Source organism: Vicia villosa, linkage group LG4 (genome assembly GCF_029867415.1).
Source record: "Vicia villosa cultivar HV-30 ecotype Madison, WI linkage group LG4, Vvil1.0, whole genome shotgun sequence".
Taxonomy (NCBI): domain Eukaryota; kingdom Viridiplantae; phylum Streptophyta; class Magnoliopsida; order Fabales; family Fabaceae; genus Vicia; species Vicia villosa.
The window spans coordinates 116,975,322-116,983,517 of NC_081183.1; positions in this window are offsets into that span (position 1 = coordinate 116,975,322).

Consider the following 8,196-nt stretch of genomic DNA (forward strand, 5'->3'; position numbering starts at 1 on the left):
AAGCTGAAGACTCTGATATTCAAACGTTTATTCAAATACTTTGAGTCCAAAAGCAAGTACAAGATGAAAAGGCTACAACGTCAAATCTGTCTGACTGACAAAAGGAACGTTAGAAGCTACAAAAGGCAAAGTCAGCAAAAGCAGTTGAAGCATGGCTCGAGGTAGTTGACAAAAGAGTGAAACATTAAATGCAGCAGTGTACTATTCACGCAAAGCATTAAATGCGCTCAACGGTCACATTTTATCACTGGCTATATATAGAAGTTCTGATGCTGAAGCAGTGACAACTCTCTCACGCTAAGTACCAAAACGCTGCCAAAACGTTATCACACCAAAGAAAAGAAGAACTTCATCTTCAACCTCACAACTTTGTAATATTTTAGTGAGTGTTAGATCTTGAACTTAAGAGAAAAATCACTTGGTGATTATAGCTTATTAAGAAGCAATTTAATCTCTTGTAATATTTATTTTACATTGATTGTAAAAGGAAGTTCCTAGAGTGATCAAGTTGTGATTTGTAGACTCTAGAAGACTTAGAAGTTATCTAAGTGGAGAACCATTGTAATCAGTTTGATTAGTGGATTAAATCCTCAATTGAGGTAAATCACCTTGTCAGGGGTGGACTGAAGTAGTTTAGTTAACAACGAACCAGGATAAAAATATTTGTGTGATTTATTTTTTATCTACCATTTTTGGAAACAACCCTTATTCAATCCCCCCTTTCTAAGTGTTTTTCACTCCTTCAATTGGCATCAAAGCGCCGGTTCTAGGTGCAAACACTTAACCGTTGTTAGAGAAAAGATTCAGGGAGAAAAACACAAAATGGTTGATCCAGCTACTCCAACTCCTACTGAGCAAAACAACAATGGTAACAATGGAAGTAGTAGCTTCAATGGTTACAATAGACCACCAGTCTTTGATGGTGAAAACTTTGAATACTGGAAAGATAGACTTGAAAGTTATTTTCTATGTCAAGATGGTGATCTATGGGATTTAGTGTTGGATGATTACACACATCCCGTGAATGCTCGTGGAGTCAAGATTTCTAGACAAGCTATGAGTGATGATCAAAAGAAAGAGTTCAAAAATCATCACAAATCAAGAACTATATTGTTAAATGCTATCTCACATGATGAGTATGAGAAGATCACAAACAGAGAAATTGCTCATGACATCTTTGAATCTCTGAAGATGACTCATGAAGGAAATGCACAAGTCAAGGAGACAAAAGCTTTGGCTCTAATCCAGAAGTATGAAGCTTTCAGAATGGAAGATGATGAAAACATTGAAGCAATGTTCTCCAGATTCCAGACTCTAACTGCTGGATTGAGAGTTCTTGACAAGGGATACACAAAAGTTGATCATGTTAAGAAGATAATCAGAAGTCTTCCCAGAAGATGGGGACCAATGGTTACAGCATTCAGGATTGCAAAGAGCTTGAATGAAGTATCTCTTGAGGAGCTTATAAGTGCACTGAGCAGTCATGAGATTGAGCTAGATGCAACTGAGCCTCAGAAGAAAGGTAAGTCTATTGCTTTAAAATCTAAAAATAAACACTGTGCTAACGCTTTTCAGGCAGAAGATGAAGAATCTGACCAGTCAGAAGAAGAAGAATAAGATGAATTGTCTCTCCTATCCAGAAGAGTGAATCAACTCTGGAAGAGCAAGCAGAGAAGATTCAAGAACTTCAAGAGACCTGAAAAGGGAGAATCTTCTGAACAAAGAAGATCTGGCAAGAAGAAGGTAGTGTGCTATGAATGCAAAGAACCTGGACACTACAAGAATGAATTTCCCAAGCTTCAGAAGGAAAAGCCCAGAAAGAAGTTTCAAAAGAAGAAAGGCATGATGGCTACATGGGATGACTCTGATTCATCTGATCAAGAGTCAGACTCTGAAGATGAGCAGACCAACATAGCACTTATGGCAACAATTGATGCTAGTGAAGAATCTACTTCTGATTCAGACTCTGATGAGGTATTTTCTGAACTCACTAGAGAAGATTTAGTTTCCAGCTTATCAGAACTTCTGGAAGTCAAGAGTCAACTTAGTATCAAATACAAAAAACTCAAAAAGTTTTTTGCATCTGAAACTAAGAGACTTGAAATAGAAAACTCTGAACTAAAAGAAAAAGTTTTAAAATTAACTAAAGATGTTGAAACATCTTCAAGTTCAAAAAAGTCTATTCCAAGCACTAACAATATTATAAAAGAATATGACTTGAGCTTCAGAAAGTTCTTATCTAGAGGTATAGGCAGAAGTCAGCTAGCCTCTATGATTTATGGTGTTAGTGGAAACAAAAGGATAGGTATAGGCTTTGAGGGAGAAATCCCATATAAACTTGAACCTGTTGATGAAATTATCATTAAATACAAACCTTTGTATGAACAGTTCAAGTATGGTCATTCTCATGATATCAAACACACATCACATTCTAAAAGTTTCCATATCATACACATAAAGAAATATGAAGTTGCACATTCTGGAAAATCTTATGTAAGATCTCAGTTCAATCAGAACTTGAGGAGGACTAACCCCAAAGGACTCAAAAGAATGTAGGTACTTAAGAAAAGATAATTCCTGTTGCAGATCTCCTTCACAGCGCAAAAGACAAACATGTCATGGTACCTGGACTCTGGGTGCTCACGTCACATGACGGGAAGAAGGTCTATGTTCCAAAGTCTGGAACTTAAATCTGCCGGAGAATTAAAGTTTGGAGGGAATTAGAAGGCCAAAATCATAGGCTCAGGAACCATATGTATTGGTAATTCTCCCTCTATAACTAATGTTCTTTTAGTAGATGGATTAGCTTATAACTTATTGTCCATAAGTCAATTAAGTGATAATGGTTATGACATAATCTTTAATCAAAAGTCTTGTAAAGCTATTAGTCAGAAGGATGGCTCAATCCTATTTATAGTGAAGAGAAAGAACAACATTTACAAGATTGATCTTTCAGATCTTAAGAACCAACATGTTACTTGTCTTCTGTCTGTTAACAAAGAGCAGTGGGTCTGGCACAGAATATTGGGTCATGCTAGTTTGAGAAAGATCTCTCAGATTAACAAACTCAATCTGGTCAGGGGACTCCCTAATCTGAAATATAAATCAGATGCTCTTTGTGAAGCATGTCAGAAAGGGAAGTTTTCAAAACCTGCATTCAAATCTAAAAATGTTGTCTCTTCCTCTAGGCCTTTAGAACTTCTGCACATTGATCTTTTTGGCCCAGTCAAAACAGCATCAATCAGAGGCAAGAAATATGGATTGGTCATTGTAGATGACTATAGCAGATGGACTTGGGTAAAGTTCTTAAAACACAAGGATGAGTCACATTCTGTGTTCTTTGACTTCTGTAATCAGATGCAATCTAAAAAAGAATGTAAAATCATAAAAGTCAGAAGTGATCATGGTGGTGAATTTTAGAACAGATTCTTTGAAATTTATTTCAAAGAAAATGGTATTACCCATGATTTCTCTTGTCCTAGAACTCCACAACAAAATGGGGTTGTAGAACGAAAGAATAGGACTCTACAAGAAATGGCCAGAATCATGATCAATGAGACTAATATGGCTAAGCATTTATGGGCAGAAGCAATTAACACAGCTTGTTATATTCAGAGTAAAATCTCCATAAGACCTATTTTAAATAAGAATCCTTATGAATTGTGGAAGAACAGAAAGCCCAACATTTCTTATTTTCATCCATTTGGATGTATCTGTTATATTCTGAATACTAAAGATCATCTGAACAAGTTTGATTCCAAAGCTCAGAAGTGTTTCCTTCTTGGATATTCTGAACGCTCTAACGGCTACAGAGTATACAATACTGAAACTCTCATAGTTGAGGAATCAATCAATATCAGATTTGATGATAAGCTTGGCATTGAAAAGCCAAAGCAGTTTGAGAATTTTGCAGATATAGATATCTCTAACTCAGATCATGAAGAACCCAAAGGAAAGGATGTATCAGAAGATCAAGTTGCAACGTCTTTAGAGAATCTCAGAATATCTGAAGAGCCAACACTCAGAAGATCCTCTAGACTCAACTCTGCTCATCCAGAAGATGTTATAATTGGAAAGAAAGATGATCCCATTAGAACAAGAGCATTCCTAAAGAACAATGCAGAATGCCAACTTGGTTTAGTATCTTTGATTGAGCCAACTTCAGTTGATCAAGCTCTGGAAGATGCTGAGTGGATAATTGTTATGCAAGAAGAGTTAAATCAATTTACAAGGAATGATGTATGGGATCTGGTTCCAAGACCTAACAGATTCAATATCATTGGAACAAAATGGGTTTTCATAAACAAGCTGAGTGAGAAAGGTGAAGTCATCATAAACAAAGCCAGAATGGTTGCTCAGGGCTATAGTCAGCAAGAAGGTATTGACTATACAGAAACCTTTGCACCAATGGCCAGGTTAGAATCTATTAGATTATTAATTTCATTTGTCACTCGGAATAACATCACTCTGTATCAGATGGATGTTAAGAGTGCCTTTTTAAATGGTTATATAGATGAAGAAGTTTATGTCCACCAACCTCCTGGTTTTGAAGACTCTAAGTCTCCAAAACATGTTTTTAAATTAAAGAAATCATTATACGGTTTGAAGCAAGCTCCCAGAGCTTGGTATGAAAGATTAAGTTCTTTCGTTCTGGATAATGGTTTCACAAGAGGAAAAGTAGACACAACTCTCTTCTGTAAAACTTATAAAAAGGAGTTTGCTAAGTCTATGTAGGCAGAATTTGAGATGAGCATGATGGGAGAACTCAAATATTTTCTAGGCATTCAGATCAATCAAACCTATGAAGGAACCTCTGAAGAAGTTTAATCTTTCTGAAAGCAAAGAAGTAAAAACTCCAATGCATCCAACTTGCGTATTAGGTAAGGATGGGGTAAGCAAGAAGGTAGACCAGAAGATCTACAAAGGTATGATAGGATCTCTTCTCTATCTGACTGCTTCTAGACCTGATATTTTATTCAGTGTATGCTTGTGTGCTAGATTCCAATCAGATCTTAGAGAATCTCACTTAACTGCTGTTAATAGAATTCTTAGGTATCTGAAAGGTACTACTAATGTTGGTTTAGTCTACAGAAGATCTGAAGAATACAACTTAGTAGGATATTGTGATGCTGATTACGCTGGAGATAGAGTTGAAAGGAAAAGTACTTCTGGAAGCTGTCAGTTTCTGGGAAGTAACCTGATCTCCTGGTACAGCAAGAAGCAAGCAACAATTGCACTATCTACTATAGAAGCAGAATACGTAGTTGCTACTGGATGTAGTACACAGATGCTCTAGATGAAAAGTCAGCTAGAAGACTATCAGATATATGAGAGTAACATTCCTATATTCTGTGATAATACTTCTGCTATTTGTTTATCTAAGAATCCTATTTTACATTCTAAAGCTAAACATATAGAGATTAAACATCACTTTATTAGGGACTATGTTTAGAAGGGTGTTCTTTCTTTAGATACAGACCATCAATGGGCTGATATCTTTACAAAACCCCTTGCTGAAGATAGGTTTAAGTTCATTCTGAAGAACATCAGTATGGATTTATGCCCAGAATGAAGGAGTTGAGATGATCTGATATGTGGATTAGTTTATGTTGATTTATTTATTCTCTTATCAGATGTTCTATTTATGTATGTTCATATGGATATTCTGAAACTGTTATTTCTAACGTTTCATATATCTAAGTATGATACAGAATTTCTGTTAAAGCAAAACAGCTGTCACCAGCTATTCCAGATGATGACCACGTGTTCATTCTGAAGGGACAAGCATGCGTGCAGTTGATGAGACGCCGCCCTAGGTAACTGTGCAAATCTTTTCAAATCTCACGCTATCTCCATTATCGTCTTTCAACATTAAATGTGAATGATTCAGTTTCTGTAACCGCTTGCATTCAGAATCTCATTGCATTCTTTTTCACGTCCGTGTCTATATAAACTCATATCATATTCATTTTCTTTCTTTTCACTCCTTCATCATCATTCGTTTTATGCATTTCTATCTCCTCTTTTCTCTTCATAAAAACCCTAAATCTAAGAAAACCATAAATCTCAAGTGTTCTTTAATGGCTTCTTCATCAAATACTCAACGTAATGCTTCGTCTTCTCAACAAGATCAATAATAACAGCAACAACAGAATGTTCAATCTCCTTTGAAGACCTGTCTGATTCCTATGGACGAATTAGAAGTTCTTTGTGAAATGATGGTTGATTTTGATAATCTACAGGAACACAACCTTCATTTGAAGAACAACATGTTATTTCAGGGTTGGGAACCATTCTTCTACCGTTTGTGTGGACCAGTTTACCCAGAATTGGTTAAAGAGTTTTGGGTTCATGCTACGTTAATGCCAAAAGCAATTCTATCTTTTGATTATGGCGAAGAGATCTCCATTACAGAAAATCTTATCAGAAGATTGTTTGGTCTGGAAGGTTGTGAAGGTGCTTCTGGAGCCATAATTGGAAGAACAGATTGGGACGCTTTTTATGCAGAAATCTTCAAGTATGGAAAAGAGTCTACTAGTATCAAGGAATGGAAGGATCCCTACAGAACTTGGGCTAAGATCCTTCTGGGTTGCATCTACCACAGAAAGGCAACTGTATCTCCTAACTATGTCAATAATGACCAACAGTACATTCTGTATGGTATTGGTAACCGTGAGAAGGTGGATCTCCCTTTCATTATCCTTAACCACATGTGGAATCATGTGAGGGACTCTAGAGAGCAAGCCAGATTGAAGACTCCGAAGATCAGAAGGAACATCATTCCCTTTAGAAGGATAATTACTGATCTTCTAGTTGAGACTGTGTCGCTACCGCGAAAAATGGATCAGAGTCACCACCAATATATTTATCCCATCGAGGGAAATGAATACCAGGAAACCTAACTCGAATAAGAACAAGGCCTTTCGACCAGAGAATAGGGTACAGGAGTCGGTTATGCAAGGGGAAGGTGCTAGCACCCCTCACGCGCCATCGTACTCGATGGTATCCACCTATGTTTGTTTCTATCTAAAGGGTGTCTAATATCTAAACCTAAATGCGAGTGAATGCAAAATAAACACGGGGAAAAGAAGGAATTATTTACAAGTGTGCTCGCTTAGGCCCCGCGACCTAATGCCTACGTATCCCTTACAAGGAATCAGAGCTACCGTAGTTCGGCTCAATAGTTTCTATTTGTTTTTGTGTTTTTTAGTTGGGCGGAGTTAACATTCACGCTCTTGCATAAGGGATCGACCTACAATGCAATCGAGCGGAAATAACAATGCCCTTAAGAAAGAAGAGAGAGAGAGAGAGAGAGAGAGAGAGAGAGAGAGAGGGAATTTGGTTTGTGTCTTTTAGGGTAATTCCATGATGAACAAAACTCAATACAAGGTTTCGCACCACTTCATTACTTTGTTTTAAATCTGAGCATTTATTAGGTGTTTTAAGTGTTTTTGGTTGGGTATTTTTTAAAGGGATTTACTTTGCGAGTTGAATCACATAAAAGTGTATAATGGTAGAGAAACAGATTAGGGGATGAATCCCACTCATTTCTCTCCCATTATATAGTGATCGAGAAACAAATTAGGGAATAAATCCCACTCATTTCTCTCCCACTAAGTAATTGAGAAACAGATTAGGGAATAAATCCCACTCATTTCTCTCCCACTTTTAGTAAGGTGTGATTCGCATCTCTATTTATTAGTGTTTTAATGTTGAAAAGAAAAAAGAAAATGAACAAGGGAGACTAACCTATTTCTCTAACCTAAGTGTTATTCTAAGTCTAATTCTAAAGTTAACATGGTGACTAAATTCTAAAAGGAGCATTAAAATGGTATTAACAAAGTAGGCCAAAAATATGGCCAAAAACAAGTAACAAAATCACACAACAATTATACAAAAAATAGCATGAAAATGGTACAAAAACATAAAGAAAACGGTTCAAGTATCAGTACAAAATTAAACTAAAAAATACTACTATTTTTATGAGTTTTTAGTGTTAAGGGAATTCTAATTCAAGCCTTATTTGTACTTAAAAACCTAAGTTCTAATAAGCCTAAACTAGTATTTTTATTATTGTTTTTCTAGATACATTTTTGTTACCTAAAAAATCTAACCAAAATGTGTGATTTATCAACTGAAAATAGTAGGAAAAACTATTATGAAATAAACCTAAAATCTACAAGTTTTAATGGAGTC